Below are 23420 nucleotides of genomic sequence, written 5' to 3'. Positions count from 1 at the left end.
TTATTTTGTTTAAAGATATTAATTTTTTATGTTACTTTATCATATATTTTTTTATTGTGTCGGCATTTTATAACTTTATATGAATTTTTTATACGTTTCCCCGCGTTTAACGCGGGTCATAATCTAGTAAATATACTATTCTCAAAAGACTATCCATATAAATTGTGTCGGTGAAGTGCAACCCAAATGGACCATGTCGGGTCGAGTCAAGTACATACCAAATATAGTTATGGACTTAGACATTAATCCAATAGTCTCCCACTTGGATAAGTCCAAAACTACTATTGAGTATGACTTCAAATCCTAACTGGCAATCGTAGCTCTTAAAGTCGCTGTCGAACTCTGATCTTGTCAACGAACTTGTCCATTAGATAAGGGATCATGTATTCCTCCATTCTAGACATCATATGGACTGAGACATGGATTATAATCATTCTCTCTGTCCATTTGTTGTTTCCTGATTTCCGATTCATGACGTCTGACTGATTGAACAAATCAAATCAGTCCTGGCTTGGCCAAGCACTCACATGTGTCATCATTAAATCATCGAGGGGCCCACAGATATCACTTTTATCCCGAAGGTAAAAGGAATGGATAAAATTCGACTCATATGGCTTGTTTTTCTACTTGTTGAATCATACACAAAGGCACGTTTTATAACACCGAGTTTCCGAATGCGTTTTCGTGCAATCAATGTACAACCAACTCATAGTAACAACTCATATCTCTAGGTTTGAAGAATATAAGATATTATCGTCTCATGATCACTCGTGATAAAATCCATGAAGTGATTCCAATGAGTGCGGGTTGAATCCAATACTCAAAACTTATGAGCACTCATGAGTGTTGTAGCACAACTTTGTCCACCAACTAGGACCTCTACAAGCCAACCCATGACAGTCTTGATTCATATCTACTTCCAACATATGACCGACTGTGGATGGTTTGAATAACTTAGTCATTCTGGAAGAATAACCTAGCTTATTCTGGAAGTCAAAACATGCAAAGTGAAACACAAAAATAAATGAATCAAATATGGTATCAAACCCTATGAATATAAATAAACACTTTTATTTATCACCATACTGATTACTCATTATTCATTGTTTCGGTTTTATCAACTTTATACTTGAATTTAAAAACAATAGTTGTCCCATGCTCCAAGCATGTACACTATGTTTTCTAAACACTAGTCATGCCATACACAAAGTATGCATACTATGTTTGTCTATGATCTTTACTTTGTGAAATAGATCAATTGAGCATAACTCCAATGATCATCTTTTCACAGTCCCAAACCCTTACTGCAAATGCAAGAATTCCAAATTCATTCCATTTACCGAAATTTGTTAGATTCTAAACTTATATGCATTGATCCTCTTGTAATGATTAAGCACAAACTCACTTGGCAACAATCATTACAGAGTATTCCAAAGGAGATCAACTCCTTGGAAACTTCCTTCTTGCATTAAGTTTCCTAATCATACAGATTGAATACTTTCTAACTTTGAAGTATTTCTATATTCCATTTTGACTATCACTTCCGAACAAGAGTTGCCTCTTTTCAGACTATGTCAATATGGTCCTTCCAAAGTCAACACTATACTTCCAACTGTCCTTGAGCAACCAATCCTTGGTAAACCTTAGATTGTCCTCAACAATTGCTTAATCGTTTTAGTCATATCCAATTCTAGACCTTTTCCCTTCTTAATGCCCCAGGCATTTGGAAAATTTTAGAAAGGATAAATATAGCACATGTAATCGATCCTATATCCGAAGCATATGGGACACGATTGTCTCACATAAAGACTAAACCAGTCTTTTGCTATAATATTTCCATTTCTATTTGCCAAGTTCTCATAATTCAGATTATGAAAAGGGATGCCGTAATCATAATCGAATTTTAGAACGCAAATAATGGACCCATATATAGAATTTCCTTATGTTGAGCCATTCCAACATGAAATTCATATATATTCTTGACTAAATACGATTAAAACCTCAATCTAAGCTTTTAGATTTGAGATGAAGTATAATATCCTCTCCCTCAATTATAGCAAAACAACTTTTTCCCAATTAAGACCTTTTGTTTTTCTATAATTAACATTGCTAACTTGCAACCTTTATCATAATTATCATGCTCCCACTAACATGATGATTAATAGCATAACACTTATGCTCCCACTAGCTTTGACATGTACCTAGAAATCAACTGGACTTCTAGAAATCAATATTTTATTGACTTTCTTACCAAAGTTCAGATTTCTGATACTAGATTGCCTTGATAAGACTTTATCAAAATCATACACCTCTCTTAGATAGCTCACAAGTGTGTCTAAACAATTTCAGAACTACGAAAAGCGATGCCGTAATCATAGTCTCAATTGTTTAGACCTTTTGCCATTTCTCATAAGTTAATGTTAGTGTGTCGGTTAACCACGCACGCTCCACTAACGACTTTGAGAACTGCAAATGTCACAATTGCTATCTACTTAAAATGTACTTAGTGAAAGAGTTTCCTTATCATCATTTTCATGAATCGAAGAGAAACCTTATGACACTTAGATTTTATGGTATATGTGTTCCCATCCATGTGAATTTGTCAACACCATAATCACAAGACTAGGTTAGTGACAAATCCTAACTCATATGGATTGAACTTGTGCAATCTTATCTTCTTGCCACCTGGCAGCTCAAGGGCCTGCCATTGCTTCCAAGTTGTTGTGCAACTAATTGAGAACTCTAAGAACTCATATGCAAAGCCAACTTTAACTAGAATGGGCACAGAATATGTCAACATGATAGGTTATAAACCTCAAGTTGTGTGCTAGTGATGAAATAGAGGTTTTTGTTCTTGATTACTTCTTGAACCCTTTCAGGATCTTTTAGACTCCCACTGTCTCCTTGACCTATAAGACTTTCTTGCCTAATATTCAAGAGATAGTGTGTGGATTCTAATCAAGACAAACACTTAACACAGTTAGCCTTAGTTGGTCTTTGTTTTATCCAAAACATCACAACTTACCAATTTTAAATGTACAAGAGTAGAAAACTTTTACTCTTACATTTGACAAGTGTTTTAAACCTTTCTTTAAGATATGTCACTCAACTTACAGTCTTGGAGTATGACTCTAAGACTTGTTTTGAAACGAAGTATGACTCATCTTCTTGATTTGACCACTTCAACAATTCATAGCTCCTCTTTTTAGCTATCAGAATGCACTTAGAGGATGAATTTTGATAAGGTCTCAAAATCATTAAGATGATCTTAAAACTTGAGACTAAAGTACTCTCCCATCTTTTCAGATTTGAGAAACTTTTATCCTTCTGCCTAATTTGATTCTTCTTATTCATTCTGTCATACATTGAAAATCTTCCAATGTTTCAGAATTATACTTAAGCTTTTAAGTATAATCATATTTAGTAAACCTTAGTAAATCATGACGAATAGTCTTATCCATCTTTTGTGGTGGACTTTGACAAGTGCTTAAGAAAATGTACTTGATCCCTTAGTCTTTATCTTGACTCACATATCCATGTGAACAAGTAGTTAGTCTTAATTTTCCAATGCTCGAAAGTTCTCATTCATCATACTATCCAACTAGCATGATTCCAAGTTTCTATCCAACTGAAACTTGGGTGATGAGAATCTTTCCTTATTTGGTAAATTTAGACACTACCACAAATGAAAGAATCAAATTCATATTTCCAATATTGCTATCAATGGAATCATATAAGCAACATCTTTTCCTTTTTTTAAAAATGCCATTGTAAGGATATTTTAAAATAAATAAATTTTTTTTTTATTTTAAAACTTTACGGAAAAACTAATCCTTACAATGCAAATGTATATGAAAACTTGTTATCATCTATTCCTAAGCAATCTATCATAACTCTTAAGCACATGCTCAAAATTCTGATCACCGAACCATGCGATCAAAATCCATCTTTGCGATCAGAATCAGCATATACTTCCTTTAAGTTTCTTTACTTTTCTTTGATTCTTAAAACATCAACACGTGACCCAGCCACATCATGTAATAAGAATCTCCAAGTAGGAACTTAATAGAGTTAGACAATGGACTTTACCTGAAATAAATTCAAACTTATTGACTTTATCATCCTTAGGTAAGTTTGGCAGCTTCATAACCAAAGCCCCTTCCTTTGGCAATAGAAATATATGGACCCTTAGGTAATAGTACATGGGACTACCTCAGACTTAGCCTTTCTCTTTACCATTTGGTCAACCAAGTTGACCATGGCCAATCCCTTAGCATTGGGAAGAGAATGCATTTCGGGATTTCCTGTGTCACTATTGTCCCTGTCCATAAAGTTTTGGGAAGTTGATCTCCTAATCAAATTTGCTTTACTAGTACACTAAATCATTTCTGATTTAGCAGCACCAAGCAAATAGATAAGATCAGTAAGGGTCTTGTCATAGTCTATTTCATAGGAGTCCCAAAGGAACTCACTATGTGACTTAGAAAGTGATTGAACCACTAACTTTCTCAAGACTATGACACCCAACTCTCCCGGCCTGTCGGCATGTGACTTCATCTCCAAGATGTGATCACACCTAGACCTTGCCTTGCCAATAGGGCTTGAGTGACCTTGAACTTGTGGGATTGGGAGAATAATTGTAGGAGGTGGAGGAAGTGAAGTTCCAAGATATTTGGGAAGATCATAGATGTCTGAACTTGACATCTCTTGGGAGATATTCAAGATAGTTGATTTAAAATCCTTAATATAACACCCAATATGAAATATTAAGGCTAGGACCCAACAAACTATTTTTATAACTTGGAAGAGGGATGCCGTAATCCAAGCTATAGAATATTTGAAGGTAGGTGAATGACGATTCACCAATTTCCACCATGAAATACGAAATAATTAATTAGGTTTTAATTGGATTTGAAATTCCTAGATCTTTGAGATTCATTGAACTTTCAATGGCATGTTTCAATCTCGAGTGTGCCCTTCAGGTTTTGTGACTGGGATGCCGAGGATCACAAAACAAGGTGTGAAGTAACCATGCAAATTACTTGGTACCCTTAAGTGTTTACCCCTCAATCGATGTGACGGTTAACCACATACGCTCCATCGATACTATGATAAACATTAAGTTACCCTTTGCCTAGCTTGTTAAATACAAGTTAGTGTGCCGGTTAACCACACACGCTCCACTAACCGACTTAAACAAAGTGCAAAGTGTAATTTCATGGATTAGCACCTTATTCACATTTTCCTAAGTAACTAAGATTGGGTATTATTAAGAGTGTAGTTACTTAGTATTTATCATTAATACTTTTAATGACGGGAGAATTATAGTCCTGTCAAACCCGTTCGGCTAACGACCCTCCACCAGTCAAGGAAGCGGTGGGTGAGAGTGGACACCCATTAAACTGCCATTTTATAGGCAGTAACCTTATACCCCCCCTTATAGACCGACTTCGTGAATGAGGCCTACTAACGGTAAGACTGACGTTACTCTTATACATACATACATATATATATATATATATATATATATATATATATATATATATATATATATATATATATATATTATTAACTTATAATATTATAAAGTATAAGGGTTGAATTTAAACTTTTAAAATTCTAAGGGCTAACTTGGAATTAAAGTATTCATAAGAGAAACTTTTCAAATTCCAAAACTTGAGGGCAAGTTTTGAAACTATTCAAAACTAATTAATTCCATAACTTATGTGTTTAAAGTAGTTTTAATCCAAAAACTCTTCAAGTTCCATAACTTGAGGACAAGTTATGGAAGACTTTAAACTAATAAAAGAATTAACTTTTCTTTATTTTATAACTTATGGAATTAATTAAGGTTACACCTTTTTTTATTATTTAATGAAGAGCCTCTTAGTCCTCCATAACTTGAGGACATGTTATGGAGTCATAAAACTATTCAAGGAGACAAGACTCTTCATTTTTGTAACCAGTGCCAACTTTTATGAGTTTTATGAAACTTAAATGTGACCTTTCATGTAAATTGAGGACAAGTTACACAAAATGGATTGAAAACAACTATTCAATTAACTTTTCTATTAATCTAAGCAACTCATAAGAACAAGATAATTTAAATCAAACTTTTTCATGTAATTAGTCTAAACCTTAAACTAATACAAAACATGAATCTATTGACAATTATCTTTGAAATTGGATTAGCATGAACATTACCACATCAAAAAACAAGTTTATAAGTCCAAAAACATCTTAGGGTAATGTTCCTAGTCCAATTCCAGCCAAAAAGGTCGAATATATGCTGTCTGGGGGTCCAACTTGTCGAGTGCACGAACCAACTCGGCGAGTTGGATGCATTTTGCCTTGGACTCGGCGAGTCTGCTGGGCAGACAGCATCAAAACTCGATTTTCCAGCTTCTTTTGCAAGTATAACAAGAAAACAAACCATGCTCTGATACCACTGTTGGGTTTTGAGCATTCTAACACTCTTATGGTGTACATGCAACCCTATAAACCTTGGATCTATGTTTTCTCTATTATACATGCAAATAAGAACTATCCAAGGCTTTAATCCTAACTAGCATATTATGAAGTTCTTATACTACAAAGTACTAGTTAGATGACATACCTTTTGATGTAGCTTGATGTCTTCAAGCTTTAAGAGCTTAGCCCCAATAGTGTGGAAGCCTCAAATATAATCACAAATCACCAAAACACCTTGGAAGACTTTAGAGAATATGGATACTTGGTTCTCTCTAGTGAAATCGGCTAGCCCTTCTTAGTGTACCACACTAGTGCCAATTTCACCAACCAAGGACATCTTTATATAGTATGGAGACTAGGGTTAAACCCATGACCTTTCATTTCATATGATCCATGGGTTAAAGACTCCATGGACTATCCATGAAAGCTTAGCCCAACCTAAATGAACTTGGCCCATTCCATATATATAAGAGTCCATATTTAATTAGTTCATTTTGATCACTTAATTAATTATAAATTAATTCTTGATCAATACTAATTAAATAATATGATTATATATTAATATATTAGCACTTATAATATATTAATATAAATCATAAATATACTATTCTCAAAAGACTATCCATATAAATTGTGTCGGTGAAGTGCAACCCAAATGGACCATGTCGGGTCGGGTCAAGTACATACCAAATATAGTTATGGACTTAGACATTAATCTAACACTAATACGGACTCGATATCATTCCATGCCGAGGGACGATATCCGGGAGTTTGTGAGTTTTACAGGGTGCAAGATCCTAAACGAGATGGTGGAGAAGGCCCGCGATAGGGAAATAGAGTTGGATACCCGCATGAAGCGGAAGACTGAGCAGGCACATGCAACGGGGGGTCAGGCTAAGAAGCCTAAGACCTATGATTCTTCGGGTAAGGGCCAGCAAATCCGGGGCCGATGTGCCAAGTGTGGGAGATTCCATAGAGGGGTGTGTAGGACGGCTGGGATGTCAGGATGTTACTCTTGTGGCCAGCAGGGCCACATGAGTAAGGATTGCCCCAAGAAGGGCTTGATATGTTTCCACTGCAACCAGAAAGGCCATAGAAAGGCCGAATGTCTAAGGTTGTAGGGAGGAGGAGGAGTGGTGGTGGTGCTCGCACCCGCCACCCTGAGGATCACTGATGGCCGCCCTGCTAAGGCGGATATCCCGGCGGTGAGGAGCCGCGTGTTCCAGCTGACTACCGGGGAGGCTCTGGATGCGCCATACGTTGTGGCTGGTATTTATCTATTACTTTTCTGCTCATTGTAATTGTATGGCTTATGCTTATATCATGGTTATTTAGGGACCTTTTTAGTCAATGGTATGTCGTCGCATATCTTGTTTGACTCGGGTGCTACCCGATTGTTTGTGTCTCTTGCACTTACAAAGAAATTCCAGGACACGCCGGGGATCTTGGACTCCACGCTTGAGGTTGAGATTGCGGAGGACCGCACCGTTAGTGTTGCAAGGGTGTATCGGGACTATGTCCTGAATGTACTTGGGGAGAGATTTCGAGTCGACCTAGTTCCGAGATCGTTGTAGGGGCTGAAGGTGATTTTCGGGATGGACTGGCTGGGGGCCAATGGGGCAATGATCGATTGCGGGCGACAGTTGGTCCGGGTTTGAACTTCTAGTGGGGGAGAGCTGGTTATTCATGGTGAGAGGCCCTCACAGGGACCGACTCTCGATTCGGCTGTGAGGGCAAGGTGGTTTCTACAGCAGGGTTGCACAGGATTTCTGGCTTATATCGTGGATACAAGGGTAGGGACCACGACGGATGTGGGCAGTGTGCCAATTGTTTAGGACTTTCGGGACGTTTTCCCTGAAGAACTGCAGGAGTTATCTACGCAGCCTTAGGAGAGGCAGGTGGAGTTTCGTATTGACTTGGTGTCGGGTGCCGCCCTAATAGCAAAGGCACCATATCGGTTGGCACCACCCGAGATGCAGGAGTTATCTACGCAGCCTTAGGAGCTGCTAGACCGAAGGTTCATACGTCTGAGTAGTTCCCCGTGGGGTGCACCGATTCTTTTTGTGAAAAAGAAAGACGGGTCGCACAGGATGTGCATTGATTATAGGGAGCTGAACAAGCTGACGGTGAAGAATCGTTATCCTTCGCCAAGGATCGACGATTTGTTTGATCAGCTTCAGGGTGCATCTTGGTTCTCCAAGATTGATCTCCGGTCCGGGTATCATCAGATGAGGATTAGGGATGAGGATACACCGAAGATAGCTTTCAGAACTCGTTATGGGCATTATGAATTTGTGGTGATGCCATTCGGGCTCACCAAATTGATCTCATGAACAGGGTATGAAGATCAATGCTGGATCGACCAGTGATCGTTTTTATCGACGATATCCTGGTTTACTCCAAAACCAGAGAGCAGCACGAACAACATTTGAGGGAGGTACTAGAGACTTTGAGGGCGGAGAAGCTTTATGCAAAGTTCTCCAAATGTGATTTCTAGCTGCGGTAAGTGCAGTTTTTGGGGCATGTCATCAATCAAGAAGGTATTTTGGTTGATCCAGCGAAGGTGGAGGTTGTGATGCGATGGGGAGTACCGAGAAACGCCTCGGAGATTCGTAGCTTTTCGAGTTTAGCGGGTTACTATCGGAGATTTATCCAGAATTTCTCCAAGATTGCTATGCCATTGACCCGTTTGACCAAGAAGAATGTGAATTTCCAGTGGGATGAGGATCAGCAGAGGGCTTTTGAGACTCTGAGGCAGAGGTTATGTGAGGCTCCAGTCCTAGTACTGCCTAAGGGGTTGGGTGATTTGGTGGTATATTGTGATGCATCGATTTCAGGGTTGGGTGCAATATTGATGCAGTGTGGGCATGTAATTGCTTATGCATCGAGGCATTTGAAGCCTCACGAGGCAAACTACCCCACACATGACCTGGAATTGGGGGTGGTGGTGTTCGCCCTCAAGATTTGGAGGCATTATCTGTACGTGGTGCGGTTTACTATCTATACTGATCACAAGAGCCTAAAGTATTTGATGGATCATCAGAACCGTAATATGCGACAGTGGAGATGGTTGGATGTACTTAAGGATTTTGATTGCGAGATCCTATACCACTCAGGGAAGGCCAACGTGGTGGCTGATGCTTTGAGTCACAAAGCAACGGGGTCCCCGGTTAGGGACATTTGAAATAGGATGACGGTGATATCACCTTTGTTGGATATGATCGGTTGAGGGGGTAAAGAAGGAAAACTGGAAAATAGAGAAAATTCGGGGTCAGTATCCATTGTTTTACAAGGATAGCCGCGGCCTTTTGACTCAGTGTGGTCGAGTGTGGGTACCATTGGCAGGAGGAGTGAGGCAGAGACTGTTAGAGGAGGCTCATAAGTCTAAGTTCTCTATACATCCGGGGGCAAAAAAATGTATAGGGACTTGAGGCTTAGTTATTGGTGGCCTTGCATGAAGCGAGAAATTTCTTGGTTTGTGGAGCGGTGCATGACCTGCAGGAAGGTCAAGGCCGAGCACCAGCGACCTCATGGCAAGGTTCAGCCGTTAACCATTCCCATGTAGAAGTGGGAATAGATCACTATGTACTTCATTACGAAGGTACCGAGGACGACGAGGGGAGTGGATGCCATATGGGTCATCGTGGACAGACTGACAAAGAGTGCCCACTTCATTCTGATCTCCAAGAGCATATCCACAGAAAAGTTGGCAGACATCTATGTTCGAGAAGTGGTGGCCAGGCACGGGGTGCCTGTGTCGGTGGTTTCGGATAGGGATGCTCGGTTTACATCCAGGTTTTGGAAAAAGTTCCATAAAGAACTGGGTACGCAGCTACACTTCAATACAACATATCACCCTCAGACTGATGGTCAGAGTGAGAGGATGATCCAGACATTGGAGGACATGCTGCGAGCATGCGTGCTGGATTTTGGAGGAAGTTGGGATACATATCTCCCATTAGCAGAGTTCTTGTACAAGAACAGTTATCATGCCAGTATCGATCGAGCTCCATTTGAGATGTTATATGGTCGGAGGTGCAGGACCCCCGTATGTTGTGATGAGGTTGGACATCGGGTCATGGGAAGCACGAAGGTGGTGCTCAAGACCACCGGGTTGATCCAGCAGGTGCACGACCGATTGCGGGTCGCGCAGAGCCGTCAGAAGAGTTATGCTGATTGACGGTAATTGGATCTTGAGTTTCAGGTGGGGGATTTTGTTTTGCTGAAGGTGTCACCCTGGAAGGGGATTATCAAGTTCCGTAAGAGAGACAATTTGGGCCCTCAATTTTATAGGCCTATTCAGGATCCTAGCCCGAGTAGGCAAGGTGGCCTATCGATTATAGCTCCCCGAGGAACTTAGTCAGATTCACAACACCTTCCACGTATCTCAGCTTCGGAAGTGTATTGCTGATGAGTCCGTGGTTATATCCTTGGATGACATTTAGGTGGATGGGGGCCTGAATTATATCGAGAGGCCAATTTCCATACTAGACAGGAAGATGAAAGGACTTCGGAACAAGGAAGTGAAGTTGGTGAAGGTGTAATGGAAGCATCGAAGGGGCTCCGAGTGGACTTGGGAGCCAGAAGAGGAGATGCGGGAGCATTACCCTGAACCGTTTTCAGCCATGGACTTCGAGGGCGAAGTCTAGTTCAAGTGGGGGAGAGTTGTAACATCCAAAAATAAATGGTATGTCCTGGAACATTTAAATTAGAATTATTGCATAAATAGTCTCTTAGTATGCTGGGCGTACTTAAGTGTATGCTTAGCGTACTAAGTCCCTGCTTGGTCGCGGATGTTTGGAGGAACGTTGGGCGTACCGTGAGCTACGCGGGACATACGCGCCAAGGATAAAAAAAACCCTAATTCTTGGTCTTGAGGCCTATATAAACAACTTTAAGCTCCTTGGACTAAACCCTAGAGAGCCTCCACTGCCCTAGAATGTCATTACACTTCTGGAAGCCTTGAGAGATCATCTTTGAGCCTTAAAAGTGTGCATTTGTGGTCTTTAGTGTCCATTTCAAGAAAAAAGAGTTGGTCAAGCAAGCTTGGATCGAGTGGGTCCTTCAAGATCTTGCATCATAATCATCTTACAGAGCTCCTAGAGGTAAAAAGCTTACATCTTTCCTCTTTGTTCTTTAGATCTAGCTAGGGTTTTTTTAGTTGGTCCCTTTGATGAACTTTGGACCTCATTTGTTGGCTAGATCGTCCCCATTCGATAATAAAGTCAGATCTAAGGTCCTTAAGCCATTTAGTAGCATAAAAATAGGATCTTGGTTGAGGTCTTGACCTTATGCATGAGTTAAAGGCTTTGGAAAGGTCTTAATGATGATTTTGGAGGTATATGGGACATGCAAAGACATAAAGTTAGCAACTTTATGCCTTGGGACGTGTTAATGAACTCAGATCTAGATTCTAGACGTAAAAGAATGGAATATTAAGCACTTAATGGGGGAAGTGCTTAACTCGGACTTACGTCGAGCGTACTCTGTGCAAGTTGCGCATAGCCCTTGAAAACCCGGTACGTTGTGCGTACCAGAAGGGTACGTTGAGCATACGTAGGGGAGTTTGGGTCGTTCCTGTTTTAGGCTGACAAACTTTTGGGCCTCATTGGGTTCTTCGGCCTGATTGGATTCTATGAGTTAGAGGCCTTTTCATCTGTTTGGGCCATGGAGTTATCGGTTGGGCCTTATTGGATAAGGGGCCCATTAAGGATATTGGACTTAGACTTTTGGGCCTATTTGCACAGAAAGGGTGATTGGGCCTTTGGGGTAGGGTTTAAAGTTGGGCCCTTCCTTGGGGTAAATTAAGGACCAATCATTGATTATATTATTATTGTTATTATTCAGTTTGGGAGGTTGTGGATCATTAGGAGGACAATATTCGTATTCTTCGGACGGAGGTGAGTCTTCTCACCATACCCCATGGGTGTACGGCACCAAGGCCGGCCCATTATGTGTTTATGGTATTAGTGTAGTCACTCTGTGATTTGATATGATATGTGATTGTGTGTTTTGCATGAAGACCCGAGGGGAGCCCATGGCATTGGATGTAAGACCATGTGTGGTAGCCCATGGTTGTCATAGGTAAAGACCATGTGGGGTAGCCCATGGCAGTCCTAGGTAAAGACCATGTGGGGTAGCCCATGTCAGTCCTAGGTAAAGACCATGTGGGGTAGCCCATGGCATTCTTGATGGTTTTATGTATGCATGGCTTATGTGATATATGTGTAGCTTGATTTGCTACTAGGATATTTGTATGCGTTGTTTGGGGTATGCTTTAGGGAACTCACTAAGCTTTTCGCTTACAGGTTGTTGATTTGTTTCAGGTACATCAGAGCCAAAGGGTAAGGGAAAGACGTGATGGCGCGGCGTGCACTCTATCTCTCTTTCACCAGTATGTTTGGGGACACTCTGATGATTTATATAATGTAATGAATGATGTTTTTAAACTAAATGTGGGATCTCATGGTTTTACGTAAATTTGTTTACTAAATTAAATGAAAATTTTTCTTTGAAATTTGGGTCGTTACATATATATATATATATATATATATATATATATATATATGGGTGAGGTCCGTTGAGAACTTATAGTTTCCTGAAAACCTGAGAACTAAATATAGAGCGTTAGATCAAAATTAACTCATTAAGGGCATGATCATTATCTTACCGATCTTATTTAATGTTTAATTTTTTTATTAAAAATATTAATAAAAAGTTCTAAAAATTAACTTAATATATCAAATTATGGATTTTTTAAAAAAATTAAATTTCGATTTAAAAAAATGGAGATTTTTTAATTTTTTTTTCAGAAAACATGTATTTAAAAAAAACAACTTTTTTTTTTCAAAATAATTGCAATTTTTTCAACAAAACTGCATTTTCTTCGAAAAAAACTACAATCTTTGTTAAAAAATTGCATTTTCTTTAAAAGTACATTTTTAAAAATCAGTAAATTTAAAAAAATATATAATTTTTTAACAAAAAAGTTCAATGTTTTAGGTGCATATATGCATATTTTTTCAAATGCATATATGTAAATTTGTTATACTATAATATCCCTAAGTAAATTATAAAAAATCTTATTTTTAGTAATCAATCTATAAACATAATACTAAAAGTATTTTATTTGATACAAAATAAAGTATATATAAAATAAACTACAAAGATTCACAGTATTATCATTTCTTTATATCAAGATTTTCATATTTTCTTCAATTTATCACTTTTCACCTCTTCAATATTTTCCATAAATTCATCAAAATCTACAAGAAATTTTAAAAAAAAATGATTAATGCAAGAACACTCATAAAAATGCACATTTATATATCATGTGAGATTCGCATATGATTATATAATGTGATATTCACATGTGATTGTATCTTTTAAGATTCAAATGTGAAATTCACAAGAAAATTTAAAAAAAAAAAGTTAACGAAGAACACTCACACAAAATGCATATGTGCATATAGACGTAATGCATATGTGATTCACTTGTTATTTACATGTGAATCACATGTAATTGATACGTGATTCACTTGTGATTTACATGTGATTAATATGTGAATTAAATGTGAATCACATATAATTCATATGTGATTCACCTCTTAATTAATTTTTACGTTAAGAGCTACAAACAACAAATACTAGAAATCAATAATCAAGCTTGAAGAAAGACTTATAGACTGGGGTACCGGCCTAGGTTGGGAAGTTGTCATTGCAGGTGTCTTAATAGATGACTCATCTTCTGAAGAATGATGATGATCATCATCATCGGCCATAGCCATAGATGAAGTCGGGCCACTTCTTGTTGTCCACAAATAACCTCTATTTGGTGGAGTTGAACTTCCAGGCAATGATCTTGCTGACCTACAAATAGATTTTACAGCAATTTCATCAGATTAAAAAATTGAAGATGATTAGAATTCTTACATTAAAATGAATTAAACTCAAGAAAATAAGTCCTCCTTTTGACCAACATTCTCGCAGCAGTTCCAAAAGGCTCCTGAAATGTAGATGAAACCCATAACCCATTACAAAAATGATTTTGAACAGATTGCTCACTTGCAAAGATCACCAGTTTCAATTCTAAGCTAGAAATCTAAGTGGAAAAGAAAAACTATATTTAATCAGAAGTTTGCCTGAAATAAAGTAAACAATTATACTATAGCTCAGGTCGATCACTAGATATCATCTTCCACACATAATGCCTTGCCTTCTGGTTATGTTCAACACAGTATTAATTAGGTCAAACTGTTTGTGGCATTACTGTGATTAACAATGAGGATGAAAATTAATTCAAATTTCCATTGAATATAACAGATATTAAATCGATGCAGGTTCAAACAGAAAGTGGAAATCAAATGCAAGTGCAAATAAATACTTACAGGTTGATGTGCAACAAAAGAGATATAAGGATGGAGAGAACTCAACGGTAAAATAGATTTGTGGATCCAGGTATGAAGGCGAGAAAGAGACGACGAGGAAGAACTTGTAACGTTGGGTTCCTGGGAAGGATTTATCTATAAAATTATCGAATTTTCTTGTAGGACTCAACGATTTGGAAGCCTCGACTCGTCGTGTTAAATGCACTTTGTCCGCGTAGTTTAATGAACCAACTCGTCGAGTTAGGATGCCTCAACTCGACGAGTTGGCGGCTAATTATGAAACCCTAATTTTCAGGGTTTTGCACCCTATTTAAAGACCTTAAACTCCCTTGAACAGCCTCCTTATCAACCTCTTTGTTCTCAAAAAAACCCTAAATCGAGTTGTGAGCCTCTTTTTGGGAATCTTGTCGTTTTTAGTGGATTTTTATGTGCTTTTTGTGCATGGTGAAGGATTTAGAAGAGCTTGAAGTTGTTTAGCTTGGAGGGAAGCATTAGATCCATAATCTCACACACTTTTGGCAACCATTTCAGGTATAAAGTCTTGAACTTGGTGATTGATAGCTTAGATCTATCTTGGTTTAGATTCATGGACCTTTTTGGTCCCATTATTGAAATATGATGAACTCTCATGGTTGTGATGCTGGGAATTTCCATTCACAACGTTATTTCGTCCCTTGATTCATAAAGTGGTCATGTTTTGGATTAAAATCCTTCCATGCATGAGTAAAAGCCATTTCCATGGAAGAAGGTTGTTATATCTCAAGTTTAGATCCATTTGGGGCATGCAAAACCATCAAGATATTGAATTTATGGATGTATACGTTGGAAGCAACTTAGATCTACGTTTTAGAGCCTTGGATCTGATAAAAAAGGCTTAATGGATTAAGATGGTGGTTTCTTGGAAAACTCGACGAGTTTATGGATAAACTCGGCGAGTTGTCTCGTTTTCTCCCGAATCTACAGTAGGATCAACTTAGCGAGTTGAAGGAACTACTCGATGAGTTGGGTCGACTCGGCCCTTTGACTTTGACGTTGTAGGTAAGGGAAGTGTTTGGGTTGGGGATAAGGTTTGTTAGAAGAGCTTAGGCCCAATTAGGAAAATTGGTCCATCATTGGGCTACTAGTGGGTTTGGGAAGACTATCTAGTGTTGGGCCTTTTGTGTTGTGGATTTGGGCCTTAACCATGGACCAGATTAGGTAAGGGGTAAAAAGGTCATTTTACCCCAAGTTTGGATTAATGGATTTTGACTGAGTGTTATTTTGTTCTGGTAGCTTGGGGAGTCGTTCGAGCAGTCGCTAGAGATTTCTTACTATGAGTTTCAACATTTGAGATGAGTTTCCTCACTAGGTTTATCGGGTCTAAGGCACCATGGTCGGCCCTTGTATGATATTGTTGATATACTTGTTGTCTGTGTGATACTTTGTCACAACTGGCACTTTCGACTAGATAGTTATGTCTATATGTAATCAACTTTTGATGTATTCTGCAACTTTAAGCTTGATAATATATGATATTCATTCCAAGAACCTAGTTCAATGCATGTTATACATTCAACATTGGGTCGTAACTGTAACGACCCAATTTTCACGTCCAAGAATTTCGTTTTTGAAACATTACTTTAGAAAACATTAATAATTAAAAACATTGTTTGATCAAACCACATCACAACGTAAACCATGTCTAAAATCCAATTCATACAACCAATCGAAATATCAGAGTATAAATCCCAGAGAAATCTCGTAAAAGCGGAAACCAGTGTGTGTGCATGATGTGCCGCTACCGCGCCAGCTCCTTCCCCTTTGATGAGGAGGTACCTGAAACCAAAACTGTAAACTGTAAGCACAAAACTTAGTGAGTTCCCCCACTGTACCACATACCATAATCACATAAGATATATATATATATATATATATATATATATATATATATATATATATATATATATTGTCAGTCATATCTGGGTGCCCGACCTACCCCTTCGGTCCTCTCGAGCGGACATTACCTAGCATACCTGGGTGCTGGCCTCCCCTTTGGCCCTCTCGACCGAATACTGCCTAGCATATCTGGGTGCTAGCCTCCCCTTCGGTCCTCTCGACCGGATATCTCGGGGACTATCTCCCCCTTTTGTCACTAGCACATAGCATCATATCATACTAGCACATAAACATAACACAGGTAGTAGTAATCCCTAGATGAATATCACAGAGACAATCATCTACATACAACTCCTACTGGTGGGCCAGCATTGTGGCCGTAGACCCACCGCTACTGGAAGGTAACTCACCTCAAAGTAGCTGTTGATCTGATCGGGAACTGACTGTCTACTGCTACTGCTGCTGCTCCGGACGTCCTCCAGCTATAATTCCCACAAAACGATCAGTCAAACACTGCTAGATGTACTTAGGGTAAAATGACACTTTTACCCTTGACCAAGTTGAAATCCAAGTCAAAGTCAACTTCCAGTTGACTGGACTCGCCCAGTCCACTAGCAACTCGCCGAGTCCTTCCCTTACTAATCCGGTCCTACTCGCCAAGTCCCTCTCCCCACTCACTGATTCACCCTTGACTCACCGCTCGGGACTATGGGGCCGACTCGAGTCCCGACTCACCGATTCTGCGAGCAACTCGCCGAGTTCCTCGAGCGGATCCCCTACTCGCTTCCAATCCACACCAGAACACCCCATACAAGGGTTTGGGGTTTCGGGACTACGTTACATGGTTAATTCCGCCTGCAGGTACAAAGGGTTGAACCTTCAATGCTTAAACCCCTCTTTCTCTGTGAAAGTTCATATGACTCGCCGAGTTTGAAGAACAACCCGGCGAGCTCCAGGCATTTTTCATAGGACTCGCCGAGTTGTTCATCCAACTCACCGAGTCTAGGACCATCTTCATAGAACTCGCCAAGTTCCCCTTTGGGACTCGCGGAGTCCCTCGACCCATTTCCCGAGTAGGCCAGATCTGAGACATGAAACGCTTCAAAACCACAGATCTATGGCCCTAGGGCATGTTTACCACGTAAAGTTGCAAACTTTACATGCATGCATGGCCCTATGAGCTCAAACATGCAATTCCAAGCTCTTTAAGAGGTCCTACACTCAATAGGGACCTCAATCACCTCAACCACAGAGACTTTATGCTACTTGGTAGGAACTTTTCTACCTGAATAGAAGCCCTTCACAGAGTAGATTCCGGATCTTCTTCCCTTCTTGCACTCTTCAACCTTCTCCTTCTTCTCCAAAGCTCCAAACCACCTTCACAAAGCTAAAAATCACCCACAAGGACACAAAGGGGGCTAGGGTTTTGTTCTACAGATCTCTGGGAGTGCTAGGGGAAATGGAGGTTGGGTTAGATCGTTTAAATAGGGTGTAAACACCCGGGTTAGGGTTTTAGTCTAGACAGGGTCTACTCACCGAGTCCCACGAGCCTACTCGCCAAGTAGACAGAGTAGATCCCGCGTCTAGTCCTGCTTCTACTCGGTGAGTTAGTCCTTCAACTCGCCGAGTCCAAGGTTAAAATGCAATATATAAGGAGAGTTAATAACCAAGAATACATACCAGGAACCAGGTGCTACAGTAACCCTAATGTTTCAATTCAACCTCAGAATGAGCCATGATCATCTTACTGGGCCTAATGGGCTAGTAAACTTTCAATATGGCTATTTTGGACCAAGGAACTCTATTTGGGCTCTTATTGGACCCACAATCATTAAACTATAGTATTTTGCGCCATAATGGACCTAGAATATCTCACATCATTTTCATGGGCCTCTTTTGGGTCGTAAGCTCCTATTGGGCCTTAATGGGCCGAAAAATTTCTTGTTGGGCAACAAATTCTCGGTCATGAACTAAATTCAAGCCCAAGTTCCATTTTCTTTTTGCTCCATGTCCATTCTCGGTTTATAAAAAGAAGGGAAGAAATGGAGATGACACCTCACTATTATATGTTGAATATCCATGCAAAACCTTACATGTAACTAGAATCGAGATAAATAAACCAATGTGTATTACCCATTAATCATCTTGATCTTCCCTCCCTCTCTTCTTCTAGTCTCGACCGAGAACCCCAATAACCACCCACACTTCTCTCATTTCTCAAACACCAAAATCCTATCTAGAGCTCTCAAGAAAATTTTCATCTGCATCCTCTCAAATTTTCGTGAGTTGTAAGTGTGCATCAAAAACACTTCATCAAAGATCATCACTTTTGGGTAAGCTACTCTCTAAACAAGGTGATTAACTTCATTTAAAGATAATCCTTCACTCCTTAACACCCTATTTCGTGATCCATGCCCATAGATCTACCTTAAGTTCGAAAAACTCCATTCAATAAGCTTCTAAGGCCGAGAATCTCTCTGATTCTTTGTTATGACCCAATTTTGAAAGTAAAATTTTCGTTTTAAAATAAGCAACATGTTGTCATACATTAAGATCCAGTTATAATTGTTTTCAAAACATAAGTCAAACACAAGTTTATTCCAAACATAAGAGTGTCCCAAAACCTCTGTGAGAGGGTGCACGCCGCGTCATCACACCTTTCCCTTGGAACCTGAAGTACCCGAAACCATAAACAAACCTGCAAGCACGAAGCTTAGTGAGTTCCCCAGAGCAAACCCCACACAACAACCACGTAACATGCAAGCTATAAAAGCTACCTCTACCACATACACATATCTATCAGCTATAAAGCTACCTCTACCACATAGCACATATCAATTAACTATAAAGCTATATCTACCATTAGCTAGAATGCTATCTCTACCCTAGCCATACAGGCTATCTCTACCACTACCCATACAGGCTATCTCTACCATTAGCCTTACATGCTATCTCTACCAGTAGCCATACAGGCTTCTCTACCATTAGCCATACCGACTATCTCTACCACATGTTAATGCATAACAATATCACACACCTCTACACAACAAGTGTACCAACTAACATAAAATGGGCCGACCTTGGTGCCATAGACCCATTGGTATGGTGAGAAGACTCACCTCGAATGTGGATGCTTCCTGAAGAAATCCTTAGTTGTTGCCCTGACCACTTCCTAACCATCAATACCGAAACGACATACCCAATTAGCAACTTTGGCCCATACCATAATCCTTAATCCATTCATGGGGTAAAATGACCATGTTACCCCTGGCGCAGCATGATCCAATCAAAACCCAACACTAGGTAGGATTTCCAAACCCACTAGTGGTCCACTAATGGCCCAACTTGATCAATTGGGCCCAATCCCTTTAATGGGCCTTACCCTGAGCCCAAGCATATTCCTGGCCCAAAACATCTGACTCCTAATGGTCCACTAAAGCCCAAAGACCTAAAGTCCATTGCTTGGCCCAACCCGAGGCCTAAAACACTACAAGACCAAAACTGATGAGTACGTAGGGCGTACTCTTACATACACTAAGTGTACTGACTGGGAGTGGTATACGCGGTGCGTACTTGCATATACGCCCAACGTACTCCCCTATTAAGCTACTTCTCTATTAAGTGCTTAATACTCGGGATTTCCAACATCAAACTTCAGATCTAGGTCCATTAAGACGTCTTAAGGCATAAAGTTGGCAACTTTATGCCTTTGCATGCTCCATATTCTCCCAACAACCCATTAAGACCTTTCCAAGGGTCTTGATCCATGCATGAGGTTAGAATGCTCATCAAGATTGCATTTTTATGAAGTGGATAGACCAAAGGACCTCAGATCTACTATCCCTAAGCTCTGGAGTTACCCAACTCCCAAAAGATAGTCCAAAAGCTCATAAAACACCAAACAAGCCCTAATCTAGATCTCAAATAATATGACGACAAGGTAGAAACTTTATACCTTCAGAGACTTGCAAATGGGCTGGAGAACCTGGATCCAAATGCTCTTCCCTGATCAATGAACCTCCAAGATGATCACTCCTCTTCAAGAACACCAAAATGCACTCCAACATGGCCTTACAAGCTTATACTCTCACTATAAGGGTTAGGGTTTCGAAGAGGAGTTAAAGGATGAGAAGGAGGCTGACCCTAGAGGGTGTAATGCTCTTTATATAGTGTCACACCCTAAAATTTAGGGTTTAGTGACTCTGGGCGTACGTTGGGCGTACTCCTAGTATGCTGGGCGTACGTCTCCAATCACCCGCGACCATTTTCCCCAACTTATGTTGGGCGTACTCTCGAGTTGGCCCACTTTCATGCTTGGGATCATCTTGCCACTAATTTTCCATTAGGGGCTATAATCAACAATAAATACTAAGTGTCATAACTCCTTTATTCCAAGTCCGTTTCCGACGAACTTTATATCTACGAGAAGGCGACGAGAAGCCCTACACTCCCCTCAACACCTCCAAGCCTAAAACCTTTTGGATAAATCTCGGACCCATAAAGACCGAATCGCCCCTACCCCCTTAGTTTCCGAGGCCCCAACCGAGTAATTTCAAACAGGGCGTTACCACTCTCCCCAACATAAACTAGGCTTCGTCCTCGAAGTAATGCATCACCATCCCCGATAAACCAGACTACGTGAGCACCACGACCACAAAACCAGGGATACTTCAATCTTCCCAAGGCAATCAAAGCCAACCCGCGCGGGTTCTAGAATTCAAAGATGAACGATTTCCTTACAACCTGATCACATCTATTCCCTTTGATACCCAAAGCCTCGAGATGGTCTGTCTCCCTGACAGACTGCCCACAACGAATCATCCTTAAACTGATTCCTCGAGAGACTGGCCTAGGTAGAATACTTCCCACTCGTGATACCATATGGCTTCTTAAAGAACAATAGTCACCGACTCACTGCGACTACCGAATAACCCACAATTCCATTCATAGGCTCTAAATTATTGAAGTTTCTCCTAGTCCTCTTGCTGCCATATGACGGCTTTCTTGAAGAACGGTCGGGACCTTCATGGTCCTAACTTGCCTGCCAACCGTCCGAAACGCCAGATACCTTCCCGATTGCTGAGCCAGAGACACACGCTCAGCAGTACCATATGGCCTCCGAAAGACACCCCGCCCGACATTCACTGCCCTGACGATGCCTCCTCCCTCGACTCCTTCGATCCTTGATCCATCTGATCATTATAGACTGACAACCCATCGCCACTGAATTCGATGCCACATCGAATGCTACTAGAAGAACTACAGTCTTACATCATACCAGACCTCCCTTGATCTGAATTTACCTGGGTTCAACGTGTCATGGTCCCATTACTTATGGAACCACTCAAGATATATCGTAATGGCCTGTGCCACCATCGAACCATATCCATTCGCTATCCTGGTATATTGCCCATGATGCCCTTGCCATCCTTGCACTCCCAAATCCCATCTCACGAAGTCAAAATCCTAAACTGAATCCGAGCGACCCCCGATTCCGATTCCTTTCCATAACGGTTCGATACTCTGCCGCTCCCTCAGGGTACATCATGCGTCATAACCTCCGATTAGCCTTACCCGACCGGTACTTACACATCCTTAGCCGATTTCCAAGATTACTGGCCTCGCACCCGGTCCAACCACCAAGTTCCCAAGAGATCAAATATCAAGACCACCCAACCGTAGCCTTTCTGCATCCTACACTGCTTATCCACAAGATACTGCAACTCAGGGTTCAAACCCTTGCCTCAACTGTTGGATTAATGTCTAAGTCCATAACTATAATTGGTAAGACTTGACCCGACCCGGCATGGTCCATTTCGGTTACATGGCATCATGCATTGGGATAGACTATAATGAGAGGAATAACACTTAAGGTTTGTTAGTATATTATAAGTTCTAATATATTAATAATATTATTTAATTAGTATTGATCAAGAATTTATCTAGGATTAATTAAGTGATCAAAAGAAGACTAATTAAATATATGGGTTGATTGTGTAAATCATCCATACTTATATAGTGGGCTAATGCTCCATGGATTGTCAAGTTGGGCTAAAACCCACAACATGCTCCACGGATGCTCCATTGTGTATTTGTTCCCATGGATCATGGAAATGAAAGGCCATGACAATTAGGACTTACATGGTGTAACCCTAACTATATAGTGATCTTATTCTTGGGGAAAATTGGCACTATGTGTGAGAAAAAAAGGCTAGCTGATTTTATGAAGTGTTCCAATTTCTCTCAAGTCATTCCATGTGTATTTGGTGTTGTGTGAACCATTTGAGGTGTCACACTTGGGGCACTAGGCACTCAGGCTTCATGAAGACATTCTACATCAAAGAGGTATATAATTCTAACTTGATATATTCATATGAATCAATGTTATTATGCTAGTTAGGATAAATATCATGGAAAGTTCGTATTTTCATGTATAATAGAGAAAACATATATCCAAGGTATTTAGGGTTGCATGTACACTTAGGAGTGCTAGAATGCTTAAAACCCAACAGTGGTACCAGAGCCTAGGCTTGCTTTCTCTTATACTTGATGCAAATGTGTTTTTTCAAAGTTGAATCTATCCAGACCATAAAACTCGACGAGTTTATGCAAAAAAAAAACTCATTGAATTCATCATTTTGGGCACGAACTCGACGAGTTTCTGAAGGAACTCGACGAGTTTTGAGT

Source organism: Lactuca serriola, chromosome 2 (assembly GCF_051521515.1).
Source record: "Lactuca serriola cultivar US96UC23 chromosome 2, Lser_US96UC23_V15, whole genome shotgun sequence".
NCBI lineage: Eukaryota > Viridiplantae > Streptophyta > Magnoliopsida > Asterales > Asteraceae > Lactuca > Lactuca serriola.
Note: the sequence above shows the minus strand (reverse complement) of the source record.